The sequence below is a fragment of the Phalacrocorax carbo genome, chromosome 10 (genome assembly GCF_963921805.1).
Source record: "Phalacrocorax carbo chromosome 10, bPhaCar2.1, whole genome shotgun sequence".
Lineage (NCBI taxonomy): Eukaryota > Metazoa > Chordata > Aves > Suliformes > Phalacrocoracidae > Phalacrocorax > Phalacrocorax carbo.
Genome location: NC_087522.1, coordinates 24,487,354 through 24,503,056, shown reverse-complemented (window position 1 = coordinate 24,503,056; position 15,703 = coordinate 24,487,354). Strand labels below are relative to the sequence as shown.

The 15,703-nt window shown below is 41.3% G+C and overlaps 1 protein-coding gene across 3 annotated transcripts in view; it reads right to left on the bottom strand.

The window, feature by feature from the left end:
- Nucleotides 1–15,703, bottom strand: part of LOC135315277 (transmembrane protein 263-like) — a 213,720-nt gene that overhangs the window by 137,595 nt on the left and 60,422 nt on the right. The gene's annotated exons all lie outside the window — the stretch shown is intronic.

Sequence of the window (15,703 nt, the reverse complement as noted above, 5' to 3'; positions counted from 1 at the left end):
TGATGGTCAGAACTGTTCTCCTGCTCCAAGAGTGGGAGAATGGTTCTCCTGTCCCCGGTGAAATTCCAGAAACAGAGTGTGTGTGTGCATTTATTTATTTTATTATAGTAAGACTTACTGTGAATCAGTGTCACAGCTGGGACTTCTGAACCATTCTAGGTTCTCATGTGCAAACTGGTATGCCCACCTAAAGCCTGGAACAAGGCCATGCCATTGCCAAGAGCGCAAGCAGAATGGGACAGGGGTCTCAGTACGCTGATAACTCATGCTTAAAAGGTCATCTCTGAATGAAGCACATTTAACAGACTGAAGCAGCTAATACTAATAGGATTTCTCATTTGTTCTTTAATTTTTACTTTTCAAAGATGCAGAGACCTTGGCTCAGATCCATCCAGCCTAGTTTTAAGTAGCTGACTCCAGCCCTAAATGAAAGGCCCAGTTTTCCTAATCTTCCTACACAAACAAGAGCTCCAAAAGATGATTCACCCCAAGTTCCAAATCACCCTCATGAAATGCCTCACTGACTGCAGAAGGCACAGAATGATGGAGGTTTACATCAGAGCGATGTCTACATGTACAGGCCACTCAGTTCTCCAGCTCCCTTTCTCTTCCAGGCAACCTAACTCCATCCCACAAAACTTCTTGTCCATTGAGCCATACAACAGGCGATCTGTGATCTTCCCGTGTTAGCAGCGAACTTTTCAGCCTGACACTCACAATGCTATGTTCAGACAACCATTCAATACAGTCTCTGCTGAGAAGCAGGAAAAAAAAATTGTCCTGCTATTATATTGTCAGATTTCCTAACCAACTCAAGATCTAATTTCTGACACTATTTCAAATTAATTTTAGACAAACTACACCTTTAGCTTCAGTACCTGACTGCATAAGTTAGGTTGTTTTGTTTTTAAAGTAGTACTTTACTGACCTAATTGAAATTTGGAAAGAACAGGATTCCTGAAAGAGGGAAAAAGATAGTAAAAATAAATGTGTAATTTTTAAAGCTTGTCTTCTTGATAATGTGTTTTTCTATACAGCTGTTCCTTTAACCCAGCAACAGTGCTGGATGAAGCAAAATCAACTCTCTAAAAACTGGTCTTTAATAATTAAGTTACATAAATTGAACGTAATTAAGTTATACCAGCTGGGCATGTGCTATGTGCATTTGAATGATGAGGTTGGCAGTAAAAAGCAACATAGAATAGATGTTAAGGCAATTTCTATACAGTTTTCCGCTTACATTAAATGTGCCGAGATATTCAGATTGTAAAAGGGTCTTAAAGAAAGTGCAAGAAGCTAGTTGTATTTAAAATTCATTTAATAGATCAAATTTAAAAGTAAAATATGAAAAATTAAAACTCCTTTCCATTATTGTCAGTTTGATAAAATGGAAAGGAAGAGGGACAATGAAACAATTTCACTCTCAAATTTGCTTGCAGTTTTTGATGTGACCCCAAGCCATAATTCTCAAATCATCACAGAGGAAAATTACCCATTTTTGATAGCCTCTAAAAGTTGGTACACTTTGTAAGAGTATTTTTGCTACTAGGTCTTGTACAGAATTGTAGAGAGAAATTTAGAACCAGTAGGACAATTTATACTAGTTTATTGAGTTGAAAAGACATATACTGTTTACAGGATGTCTCATCTTTAAAAGCACTTGAGAAACATCTGCAGTCCAATATAAATTACAAAAAGGAAATAAAAAACTCCAAAGGGCTACAAGGAATCTTAAAGAGTCATCTAGTCCACCCATTGTCCACAGAAGAATCAAGGGTTATGGACTTCCTGAAAAAACCCCAACAACATGTGTGAAAGACATCCAGCAATGAAGACTCCATAGGATCCCAACCTAGTCTACTACTTGAGAGTTCTTCCTGTTAGAAGTCTACCTTAATACCAACTCGAGTCTACCTTAATAGAGCAGTTTAGAGCTCTTTACCACTTCTTCTGGCCACTATGTGTACAGAGTTCATGTTCCTTTTCTTTCTTCAGAAGCCTTTTAAATGTTTGAAGATGATTCTTAAAATCCCCTCTCCCATCTTCTCCTCTTTAGATTAACCAGCCCAGATCTTTCAGTTCTCCTTCAAACACCAAGTTATCCAAGGCTGATCATCCTCGTTGCTCTCCTCTGCACTCTCCTGCACTTCTTCACCTCCTCCCTGGAACATGCCCAGAACCAACCACCGTACTCCAGTTACGGTCTTAGTGACTGTTCAATGAGCCTTTTTGTATAAACCCTCTGACATCCTTTTTTGTAAGTCTAACACTTTGACTTAGGCGGATCACAGGCTAAACACTAACATCAGATCTTTTTTCTACAAAACTACCGACTAGCCAAGTATTCTCAACTCTGTTTTCATGCATTTTATCCACCTTATTATCCCAAAGCCTAGGAAACTGCACATTTCCTTACACGGTGCCATTCCACCTTCCTCCCAAACCACTTCTCCAACCTGTCAAGATTATACTCAATTCTGACTGTGTCCTTCAACATATTTGCAGTCCCTCCCAATTTCGTATCATTTGCAAATTTAATAACTATAATCCAGATAAGAGAATGGAGAGCACTAAAGAAAGCGCTGAGTGTTACTGGTGCAGAACTGACCTTGCAGATTGCTGTCTCCCCCCATCTAAGTGTCAGCCAACAAGTACAGCCAGTGGACCTCTTTTGCACTCTTCATACTGGAGGCTCAGCTCTCTTCTAGGTATAAATACTACATCAAGAATCTTCTATTTTATTTCCCAAAACAGATCTATAACAGACACTCAAACCGCTCCCAAAATAATACCCAGATACTATTAAACATGTTATTGAAATTTATATTGGCAGAGACAAGTGGAGTAATCTACCAACTTCTCACCGGAGGACCTGTCTCAAGCTTTATCTGAGAATGTATGTTTATATATGAGCAGATGCATCCTCACATACAAGGCAGTTAAAATGAACATGCTATTAACAAATGCAAGTGTTGGAAATTTTGACAGACAGCAAAAAATCCAGTGCTTTAATCTTTCTATAACCTGCAAAACCAGCGATTATGAATACAATTGCACTATGTTCATTGTACATTAACTTTTCCGTTCCTTGAGAGAGGAGGACAAGCTTGGCTTTGGTTTCTCTATGCCTCAGGTGAACCCAGGCATTTGATTACGTCCATAGAGATTAAGTATTTTGTGAGGCTTCATCAAAGAAATGTCAAATAAATATTATACATGCATCCATCATTACTACAGCTCCTGTTTTGATATTATCTGACTTTAGAGAAATTGAGAAAATGGAAGTATATTAACGAATGATAGTGCTTTAGTGAGGCAATTCCTTGGTAAATTCTGCTAAAGCAGACAGTTTGGTGACTGCCAATGGCAGAACCAAACAGAGAACTTGGGATACCAACTGCAGTTAAAGTTAAGACTTTAGGTCACACTGTTATGAAGGAAAAAAGTCATTTTATTTGTTCTGGAATTCTAAAACTTATAAAATTTTTTGTTTTTAAACTCAGGAATGCATCTAGCTCATTTAGAATTACTAACCCTATATATTTTTCAGTATAGTGACAGACAGAGGAAGAAGAGACATCTGCTAAAATAGAATGGCAATAAAAATATTAGACGGACACCTATCCCTTAGAAACCCAATACAGTATTGCTGTAATTTGCTCTCAGTAACTGACCATCAATTAATCTTTTTACAAGCGAAGTTTATGGCCATAAGCTTCTATTGATTTTAAAGTTAAGAATAAAATTGGAAAATAGCCATAAGCAGAACACCTTCCACAAGTGTATCACAAGGAAGACCTTTTGCTTCCCAGCTTAGTCTCTGCAAATTTATGTACTGAGAAAAACTAAAAGAAAGTCCTTGCTAAATTCACAACAGTATAAGCATTGCAGTAAACTGCAGTTCACTGCAGCAAAATCTGGCCCTACTGATGCACTGGGAGCTCTTTGCCTTAAAGAGGATTTCACTCATTCTAAGCTTCTTGAATCAAAGAGGAAATCAATGTTTACTACCCAGAGCAACATATGGAATTAGTTCCCATTCAACCTCTGAAAAGTCATTTATTTTCTATTCTTGAAAGAGTTTTACATCTCAGAAAGTTAGAATACATTGAGTCAGGTCTCCAAATAATCTTTAATCCACCATCTCAAAGCCTTCTGTCTACCTCCACAAGCTACATCTAGGTGAAAAATAACTTTTCTAAAGGAGAATTGTATATTGTAGAAGTTTGTTTTTAACCAACTAATAAAACTGGAACCATCAAGGAAGGGGCTTTTGCTTTCAAGGTCCAATACATTGGAAATATGACTTCCCCCGTAACAGTCACTAGAAATTAATTGTTTCATCATTTATAATCAAAATACTTAATCAGATAAAAGTCACAAGCTACACTTCCTGTCGATGAGAATCGAAAAATTGGGAAGAGATGCAATATAAGTTACCAGAAATATAATAGAGAAGCTTACATGTTAATAAAGCTGTCATCGCAAAATCCCTTTGCATTTAGGTCTCTACCCCATGTTGTGCTGCAGTTGTCATTTACGAACTTGTGATGCATTACGAATTTACAACAGGTCAACAGAGTAGGCCAGCTGAGTTTAGATAAAAATTACACAGGAGATCACAAACATATATTGACCTTTCTGTCAAAGGGCAGGGTCAGGAAGAGGGAGAGGGATTACACCTTTCCATTTTAACTGCAGGTCATAAAAGCAGAAAAACAAACCACTTATTGTTTTCCCAAACTAATAAAATATTCAAATTCTGAAAGACTCTATCCAGTGCCACTGTTAAACACAGCAGGTTCTCATAAACCTAAACAGTCACTGAAAGCTATTCTCTCTCCATTACCAACACATCCCTTGCTCTGTTTACACCCAATACAAATATAAAGGACTAGGTTTTAGGACCGTCTAAATTTGAAGTCAATTCATCATAAGCAAAATGTTATGGATACTAACACACCATCTGACAAACCACATGCAAGCTTCCAGACTGGCTTGCTAGACAGGTTCAAATAAGAAACTCACCCAGCATCCTGCAAGATCACCCCCATCTCAACAGCCACTCCTCCTCACTGTTATTACCATAAGGAAGGCAAAGAACATGTAAGCTGACAGCCTGAGAGCTACAGCTGCCCCGAAAGCTCAAAGCTTCAGTTTTTCAGCATAATTTTAATGTAAAATCTTGAAGTAATTATTTACATTTAAAATATCTTCTGCAGAATGTTCTCCAATTTTTAGCCTACTTCTTTAAATTCAGACACGAATTCCACAGCTTGACAAGCTTTAACTTCTTCATCTCTGAAGAAAGATGAAAGAAAAAAATACTCAAAAAACCTCTTCATGTCTACTTTAATGGGCTATACCACAGCTCGTGTTAAAACTACTGCTGTTCAATTTAGCATCATCAGATTTATTTTAAAAAATAGAGATTTATGTTTTAATTTCCAAATCATCTTTGGAGGGAATAAAATAGGAAGGCAGTATTATTGGGGGAGTGCTGCATTATTAAAACTATAAATCTCTCCAAAATGAAAATAAGTCACCTTTTTTATTTTCCAGTGTTGAAAAGAGTGAAAATAATTTCCAAAAGGTTCAGTAAACAACTTAATACCTTATTCAACTAAGGTAAGTGTTCTGTTTTTAATACCTTATTCAACTAAAGTAAGTGTGTTGTTGCCTTTTCTGCTTCACTGAGGAATAATGGGTACTCTAAAGCCCATGCTCAACTCTTATTCAGCAAAGCAGTCAAATTCATGCCTTACAAACAACATGTGCCCAAGATGCCCCAACTTTAACTGGATTTAAAGGCTGTCTGAAGCATCCAGTTAGCAGGTCTGCTTTCCTAAATCATTGCTGAGGTGACCCAACAATTAAAAGGTGCTTATATACCACACCAGAAGATGAGATTAGAATTTAAGTAACATTGCTAAAATCAGAATTAAATTGTCCACAAATGAAAGAGGGTTAAGGGCATTTTTCTCTTTGGGGTTTTGTTGGTTTTGTTAACTGAACTAAAAAAAAAAGTCTTTCTACTACTGAGTTCATTTAGGGCAAAGTTTTCAGAGATGTGCATCCACCGCATGTACCTGTTACTGAGCCTAATTAGAAAAACAATCAATCAACAGCTGCTCCTGCTCAGAAAAGTTACAGCAAAACTCTTAGCCTAATTTCCAGCAGAAAAAAAATAAAGTACATTACGACCGCCCCCTTCCCCATGACGATAACGCCTTCTCTTTATATAGATATAAGACTTTAAAAAAATTTTTATAGAGAGTCAATCATTTGTTATTTATTATCCTGGCATTTACCATTAGGCTTTACCATTAGCTTCGTTTAAATTCCACAGCCTGGAAAAAGCATGTGTATTAGCAAGACATCCAACCATTTGTTTCAGTCACGACTGAGAACTCGAGCTGGGGGAGCAGGCATAAGGCAGCACGCCCGCACAGCCTCCATCGGTATCAGGTGCTGAGAAACCCCACCACACATGGGGCCGCCAGTGAGAAGATCACACGTCCCGCAGCTTTATGGAAGTCGTGGCAAATGCCTCCATACCACCAAAGGTAAAAGAACAAAATATTTACGTGTCAGCTCTCTGGCTTGGAAGAGGTTTATTGTACACACATGTTGTTCTCTACGCAGTAAATGGACATCAGTTTGAAATCTGAACGCTTTAAGAAAATGCTTCAGTATGTGCCAAGGTTAAACTTGTCCCTGCTGCGTGACCACTTCAACATGATTTGTAAGCTAGCCTGTGCCTCCAGGATAAGCTCCAAACATATCCTAACCGTCCTTCCAGCGCTGCTTTAGAGTTTACACTCCCACTGCTTCGACTGCTGCTCCACACCCCCATACCTAACCTCTGCTAGGCACCCCTTCCTTTTCCTTCACAATGTGTCCTTTTTCTTACTGCTGATTCTTACGGTCTTCCTTCCTCAGGTTTCCCACCTCTGAAAGCAATCTGCTCCTTTGTTTCCTCCTAACCTCCCTATACTTCCAGTGGCGGAATGAGAAAGCAAGGAAATGGAAGCAATAATGTATCATAATTCAGCAATGGTGCAGCTGGTTATAGGCTCAAGAACCCCATCTGTCACACTTCTAAGACAAAGATGAAGAAAATAACTTTTCTTGTCCCTTTCTCATGCAGTAGGTGAAAAATACCAACACAGAATCAGTTCGAAAGCAAGGAGGAAACAAAGACCAATTTCAAAAGACAGCAAATACCTGTAACTCTGTCCTGAGCACTAACATAAGGGATTTTGCAGCGTGAGGAAGAAACAAACACGCATCTGCTAATTTTAAGTTTGAGAAGCTACGAAGCAGATTTGTTTCCATTTCAGCTCCATATGATTTGGGTGCTCAGTAGCATCCGTGTGTGCTTCAGGACAGATTTGCAAATGAACAGCGTTTTGACCTTGGTAGCACCTATGCAGACCCCAAGCAAAAACGACCTCGCATTTACTCCAGTGTGTGAGAGGACTTGATTTGCTGTCATCACAAGCCTCCCACTCCGGACTCTCGCTCTCTGCTCACCACCGACTACACGCTGATTACTAAAGCAAGAAGATGGGAAGGTAAGACACCAGCCTGTTTTCAGGGCAGATATGCAGTACAAAAGCAGCAAAAAGATATGAGCAAATCAGTTAAGAAAAGTTACTCAAACAGCTGCAGAGAGAGATAGAGACTAGCTGGCTGTAAGAGCTCAGGAATGGTGGGAGCTGAGGACAGACAACTCCAGCCTAAATTCGCTGACCCTTTCAAACCTGGGACTGAAAAAGGACCACTGCCAACCACTTTTCCAAATGTCCTCTTGTTTTTGAAAGCGAACCTGTTTGAGAGTAAGATAAAATTCTGTTTTCTGTTCCGGCCTCCCCTTCCTCCCAGGGAGCAGGAGGGCGTGAGCTTGAGCACGTGTGTAGAGTAACGGTGCAGATGAGGCTGCAAGGCACTAGGGAAAGTGTCCCTTACAGACTGGCCTCCCCGCAGGGAGAGAGCTTGGGCAAGTGCTCCAGGGGAACTGCTGGCTTCTCACTTCCCAGCTCTCAAATGCCTTATGTATTGCAGCCAATCATTTGCGAATATTGTTCCGGGCAACTGTAAAGCCTCATTTGAAATATTGTACCACCACCCCAGTCATCCACGTTCAACAAAGAGGAGCTTCAGCTGGGAGAGTTGCAAAGAAAGGTTACAAGAATGATTAGAGAAATCGAGTCTTTTAAAGAGAGAGAAATCACAAGAAATTACAATTACTCTTTTCAAATATGGGAAGGGTAGGCAGATGGAGAAGCAGGCAAGGAAGAACTACGAACTGTTTCAGTCAAAGGACAATGTTTCAGCGGGGAACCAAGTAGTTATAAAATGGTTGCATCAGGCTGGAAGTCAGAACGAACGTAGAATCTAGAATGAAGCTCTAGAACAGTTTTCCCATATTCAGGAGGTGGAGAGGGAGCAATAATCACTTGTGGTGTTTGAAGACATCCTGAAACACTGATGGAAGAAACATTGTAAGTGACTGGCTCTCCAAAGAAGGCTTGAAACAGGACTGGACCAGGTTTTTTTCCAGTGTTTTTATTTTCTACAAATACCAGGTTCAGATCTTCACGAGTCATTTGGAAAACTCAAAACAGAAGCCTTCCTCCTCCCAGTCCATGCTTTCTTCTCTTTCAAAGCCCTAGAGAGTGGCCACAGTTGGGCAGAAATTTGTGTACGATGTGTTGCTGTTCTTAGTGTAATTATATGGGCAGCAGCCAAAGTGATGTGACCTGCTTGTGTTTTATGTTAAATCATTTATGAAAATTTGGAGTGGAAGGAAACTCTATACCGTGCCACTGCCTCATATGCCAGTCGGAATGGCAGGAGGGGTTTTTTGCTTTGGTTTTTGCCATCCTTTAACCTAGGAATTAGTCTGTATACATCATTATAATCTACAAATTTTATCTAATAAATACTATGCAAATGCGTAGGCCTAAGACACTAGTGATACCCTCAAACGCCCCTGCTGGGCTTTACGGCACATTATAGTTGTGCCATCTGATCTTTTATTACAGGCTATCAAACCATACTACATTGTTAAGAAGCACACCGTCACCCATAATACATGGACTTCAAATCTGGTGATTACTTCTAAGCTTAACACAGTTGTTGCTGTTATGGAGGAGCACACTCAATGACCCAACGGTCCCTCCTAGCTGTATACTCATACGAATATAAAACAACAGTGATAATGCTGTGTGACTTGAGAGTCCCTTGCTAACAGCTACTGTGAAGTCAACCCTTCTTTTTTACAGCATGTGCTATGTAGAGGTGTTAATGCAAAACAATTTAAGTGCTACTATACATTTCATAAGATGATAAAAACAAGCAGGGAACATTACCACTCTCAAGACATCACTGGAGTTCAAAGGCTTTTCATTATTCAGCATATTTAACTTATTTTTACCTAGATAGTTTTAGAAGTGCCTTTCAAGTCACATCCTCCTCTATTAGAGATATTCAAAAGCAATCCTTCAGATTTCTTTCAAAAGCCATACAGCACTGAAGCACATGGATGCAATCAGCTTGGTGACAGGCATGACTCCCAGAAAGCAACGCTCCCAGGGCACTCACCAATTTTATTTCAAGTTCACACATGCAATATCTGGCTGTTTAGCGGGATCTTCCAGCCACATCTGCGTACACTGCAGGGAGGGCTGGTACTTCTGTTAGCAGACGGCAGCTGACCATTTCCCTGTGTTGTCCAAATGGGAACTGAATATCCACATCAATGACTGAACTGGAACAATTTTACAGGAAGCACTGGAGAATTCAGTTAAGAAATAGATACAGAAATGACATTTAATTTCCTATTTACTACTTTTCCCAGCTTTCACTTAAACATGGTGTTTCCAACCAGTGAAGATTTTTATGACTTACACAATAGGGATAGCTTAGCTTTAACAAGCCATGGGTCGTTATCTGCACAGCACGCCTTTGAGGAAGCCTTCTGGATCATTCCTCCTCTCTCCTCTTCTTCCTGTAAAGCACTGCTTTACAGAAGCATTGCCTGAGAGGGTCTTACGCTCTTCCCCTGGGAACTAAAAAATGTGGTTTGTACAGCTGCCTGGAAGCTCCTGTCATGGTTTTAGCTGGGATAGAGTTAATTTTCTTCACTACAGCTGGCACAGTGCTGTGCTTTGGACTTAGCATGAAAACAAAGTTGAGATAACACACAGATGTTTGGGCTGTTGCTGGGCAGTGCTTACACTAGTCAAGGACATTTCCAGCTTCCCAGGCTCTGCCGGGGGCACAAGAAGCCGGGAGGGGAGGGGGCACAGCCAAGAGAGCAGAATCAAACTGACCAAAGGGATATTCTATATCATGTAACGTCATGCCCAGTGTGTTAACTGGGAGGGGCTGGCAGGGTAGGGAGGCAGCAATCGCAGCTCGGGGATGGGCAGCATCAGTTGGCAGGTGGTGAGCAGTTGTGTCGTTTGTGTTTCTGGTTTTTTTCCTTTTCCATTTTATTATCGTTATTGTCATTATCATTATAACCATTATTATTTTTATGGTAATTATTAAACTGTGCTTATGTCAACACACAAGGTCTTTTGCTCTTCCAATTCTCTTCCCCATCCCACAGGGGTGGGGGGGTGAGCGAGCGGCTGCGTGGTGTTCAGTTGCCGACTGAGACTGAACCACAACAGCTCCCCAGGACCCCTCCTTTCTGCAGGCAGCTAGAAGACATCTCCGTCCTTCCACAGGAACAGCAGGCAAAGTCTTTGGCTGAAATCAGTAACTCGGGAGAAAGCCTGGGTTCCTTTACAAAAAAAACAGTACTCGTGAGGAAAGCATGCAAACACCTTTCACTAGAAGCTGCACTAGCTAGTATTTCTTTTCAAAGGCCTCAGAGAAACCTGACCCATTTCAATGGTCAAAGCCAATCCTTTGTCATGAAAATGAAAGCGCATGCTGTGAAGTTACAATTAACAACGTACAGCGCTTTTCATGTTCATTGCAACTTACGTTTATAAATGCATGGGAAAACTCTGTAATGTCTTACGGAATTTAGGCAGCTAGGGTGTTTTGGGTTTTTTGGTGGTGGCAGTTTTTTTGGGTTTTTTTGTGTTGTGTTTTTTTTTTTTTAATTGAAAGGTAGAATAGCAGAGGTAAGAAATATACTTGGATATACTTGTCCAAAACCTAATGACAGAGAGGGGTTTTGAGAACAAGTCCTCAAACCTCACTCTGGTGCCCAAATCACAACCTCCCAACTGGAACCACGAACATCATCTATATTCTGCTCATGCTCTAGCACCAAATCCTCTGCCTCTACAATATACATGGTCTGTGTGATGCAAAGGCACAAGGGATCAGTACCAGCTACCAGCATGGCAATGCTTGGTTACCATGAAGACTTAAAAAACAAAACAAAAAAAAAACCCCAAACCAAGCCCAAATCCCAACGGCTAACAAAATGTGTCTAAATTCCATCTATCTACTCCAACTATAAATGATACCCCTGAGACCTCACCAGGTGGAAATCAATTGAGTTAGTCAACTGAAGGTGGGTGAGAGGGAGGAATCAGTGCCGTAGGCAATACAGGCTCCCTAAATTGTTCCATTAATGCATCTGCTGGCTCAGCATGTAATGGCCTAAATAACCCTTTCCCCAAAGTCGTAAAACTTCAGATAAAAGGAAGCAAAATGGAAAGAAGCAGCCATGAATAACATAAAAACCACACAGAAACAGACACATGAAGACAGAAAAACATTTGTAGTTTTGAAGGTAAAAGATATTAGATGCCAAGATAGGCCTGCCAATACCTTCAAAGTGTCTTTGGAGAGTCAGTAAAATACACTATTCAAGATGTTGGCAAGAACGTAACTCCAGAGATAAGAGAGTCTTGCCACTATGAGAAGCATCCACAGTCGGAAGAATGAGAATATGGCGTGCTCTTCAAGGCAATACTTCAAGCACCTACTCTTGGGTAAATATTCAGAAATGAGAGAGATAAGCCTGCATAAATATTCAGTAGGGACAACCTTGCATACCACAGGGACTCAGGAGAGAGTAGATGACAGGCCATGCCTTCACAACTTCTTATATCTATGATTGAATTAATCTGGGAAAAAAAATCTAACCAGAGCTGAAGTAGAGACATCTTTGGAATTATTCCAGCACCAATACAAAAAAACCTCCCTGGATCAGTAAAAGGTCAGATGGCTCTAAAACATGTCCTCTGTTTATCCACAGATGAGATGCAATATGGACAGGAGCTATGCTAACCTTAGGTAGTAAACAAAGAACAGTACTTCAGGACTAAAATTCAGCTTACTTTCTCATATAGCCCTGCTGCAGGTGGTGCTGTTAACAAGCTGGATGACTAATGCTGGGTGACCCCAGTAATTCGTAACTAGATCTGGGAAAGGATGGTTCAGACAGCAAGTCGCTCACAGAAGCATGAAAAACTTTGGTTCCAGACCTTGGTCTCCTCAAGTTGCCCAAGAGACACTGGACATGCCACATGTTACCAATCTGAACAGCAGCCAGTGTCCCAGATTCTCAATCTGAATATGAGCTTTGTCACTTTGTTTAATGTTTAGGTTATGACCGAACTTTTCTTTTATCCTACCATTAAGAACCTTTCACACCCTCCCTTTCATACTCATTCACACACCACCCTCACCCCTCCAAAGAGTCACTTTGGAAATTCTAAACTAGCATTAACTTTGTTGTATTTCTGGATCAAAACGGGAACTACAGAAGCAACTGTCTGCAGCTACAGTCTGTTCCTTGGTGGCACTGCCTTTCCTTTAGAGAGGATTATACTATAAAATAGAAAAGAAGAAAAAACAGTTTCTCAGAGATCTGCCTTAGCTGTAAACTGGCAAAGGTACATTTCACAAAGGATGCCCAGAGGCTGCATGCACTGCTGAAGTCAGTGTTGTAAACAACCGGCTTCAGCTAGCACAGCTTTGTGCTGGTGGAGACAAGGCACCTTTAAAATACTGTAGTTTCTTAGGGCAAAAGGGCTCCTAATACATTTCACAGTGTTATATACTGGTCCTGATCAGTTGACCTGAAGCTCTCTTATGCATTCAGCAGTGCAGATGGGTCTGTTCCAACTCAATACTTTTCATGTCTGTCTGTTCTTGCCAATCTGGCTGGTTTTACACAAGACCTTGATTTTCCAGTTTGAGCAAAACTCCAGCTAAAAATCTAAAGCCTGGCAAGTAAACTCACGCATCCTGTGCTTCAGCACACAACAGCTACAGACTTCTGAGCTAATTCTCATGTTAAAAGCACGCAAGATTGGTGCCATGCGTTTGGGACTCAGCCTACGAATCTCACCATAAAGACAACTACACAACTCCCAGCTGACTTCACATTCTTTTCTGGCTCCTACTGAATGGGAAGTGAGGGCTGTCCGGTTCCGTTTGTTTATGCAGCACTCTTCTACCCTTGGACAGAGCACTTTGATGCACTTTTTTTACACCTCAAAAATTTTTGAATTTAGAATTATCTGCCTGCATCACTTGAGTACCCATTTGATTTTTTTTTTTTTTTTAAATAATCTCAAGTGTTTGAATAAACTCAGTTGGGAGCTAGTGACATAAGAGGGGTTAAATATAGAAAAAACCTAACTTTTTCTGCATGCAGATATAGTATAGAACATCAATTTTATTTACCAAAAAGATATTCTAGCACATCAGAACATAAAAATCTAACTCCTTCCAACAATTTTATCCAAGATGGAAAGACAACACTTTTCCATTACTTCAAAGAAAAATTAATTTAACCTAAGGATAACTAAACAGAGCATTTCAGACTTCTACATTACAACTGCTCCTTCCTATGTGCCAAAAATATCAATGCAATAACTCCCCTGGCAGAAAAGGAACAAAACTGGACTACACAGGAACTACCTTGTCACACATGATATTGGGCAACAGAAAAAGGAAAGGAAATCCTGCAAAAGAGGTTTATCATTACCTCCATATAGCCTGCCACGGAACATCCATTTTATGAAGACATATTTGCATATGTTCTCCCCCAACCTCAGTTGGGCCTCTGTTTTCTATAGGCTCAGAGATAGCCTTAGCAGTGTCACTGGGACAGAGTCTCCGTGTAGTTCTGTAACAGAAGCACACTTATATGAGGAAAAACAGTTTTCTCCCTTGCCTGTGTTGTATTGGGACACCTTTTCAGCAGTAAAAGCAGAGATCAACACTGAAAAACATGAGTAAAGCCTTTGATACTGTCTCCCACAGTACCCTCCTACAGAAGCTGGTGGCTCATGGCTTGGATGGGTGGACTCTTCACTAGATAAAAAACCCGGCTGGACGGCCGAGCCCAGAGAGCTGTGGGGAACGGAGCTAAATCCAGTTGGCAGCTGGTCACAAGCGGGGTTCCCCAGGGCTCAGTGCTGGGGCCAGTCTTGTTTAATATCTTTATCAATGATTTGGATGAGGGGATTGAGTGCACCCTAAATTTGCAGACAACACCGAGTTGGGCGGGAGTGTTGATCTGCTGGAGGGCAGGAGGGCTCTGCAGAGGGACCTGGGCAGGCTGGATCGATGGGCTGAGGCCAACTGTGTGAGGTTTAACACGGCCAAGTGCCGGGTCCTGCCCTTGGGTCGCACCAACCCCAGGCAACGCTACAGGCTTGGGCAGGAGGGGCTGGAGAGCTGCCCAGTGGAGAAGGACCTGGGGGTGTTGGTCGACAGATGGCTGAACACGAGCCAGCAGTGCCCAGGTGGCCAAGAAGGCCAACAGCATCCTGGCTTGTATCAGGACTAGTGTGGCCAGCAGGAGCAGGGTGGTGATTGTGCCCCTGTACTCAGCACTGGTGAGGCCCCACCTCGAGTCCTGTGTTCAGCTTTGGGCCCCTCAGGACAAGAAGGACACTGAGGGGCTGGAGCGTGTCCAGAGAAGGGCAACGAAGCTGGTGAAGGGTCTGGAGAACAAGTCTGATGAGGAGCGGCTGAGGGGGCTGGGAGGGTTTAGCCTGGAGAAGAGGAGGCTGAGGGGAGCCCTTATCGCTCTCTGCAGCTGCCTGAAAGGAGGCTGTAGTGAGGTGGGTGTTGGTCTCTCCTCCCAGGTCACTAGCGATAGAACAAGAGGAAACAGCTTCAAGCTGCATCAGGGGAGGTTTAGATTGGATATTAGGCAAAATGTCTTTCCTGAAAGAGTGGTCAGGCATTGGAACAAGCTTCTCAGAGAGGTGGGGGAGTCACCATCCCTGGAGGTATTTAATGGACGTGTAGACGTGGCACTTTCAGGGCATGGTTTAGGAGGCCTGGGGGTGTTGGGTTGGCGGTTGGACTTAATGATCCTAGAGGTCTTTTCCAACCTTAATGATTCTGTGATTCTGTAAGAATACGGGTGCTGTACTCAACTGGCTGGCATTTAGACTTACAAATATTTGTCCCCAGAGGAACCTATCTAATTTCTGTCCTATGGAAAACTGCTGTCTTTGACACCGAAGGAATGCTCTCAGAGGCAACACACAGCTGCTTCAATAGTATTTAATTTACCTGAGAGATGAAGACTACAAAAAATCTGAATTGGAGACAGTGCCAGGACTGCAAAACATGATAGATTTAAAATAAATTCAAGTCTGTGCACTAGAAGTTTTTCTTTTTGTGATGGATTATTATAAATACAATGGGGCTGTCAGCAATTTATGCATCTAGTATGTGCCCTTTTTATAACTTTCTC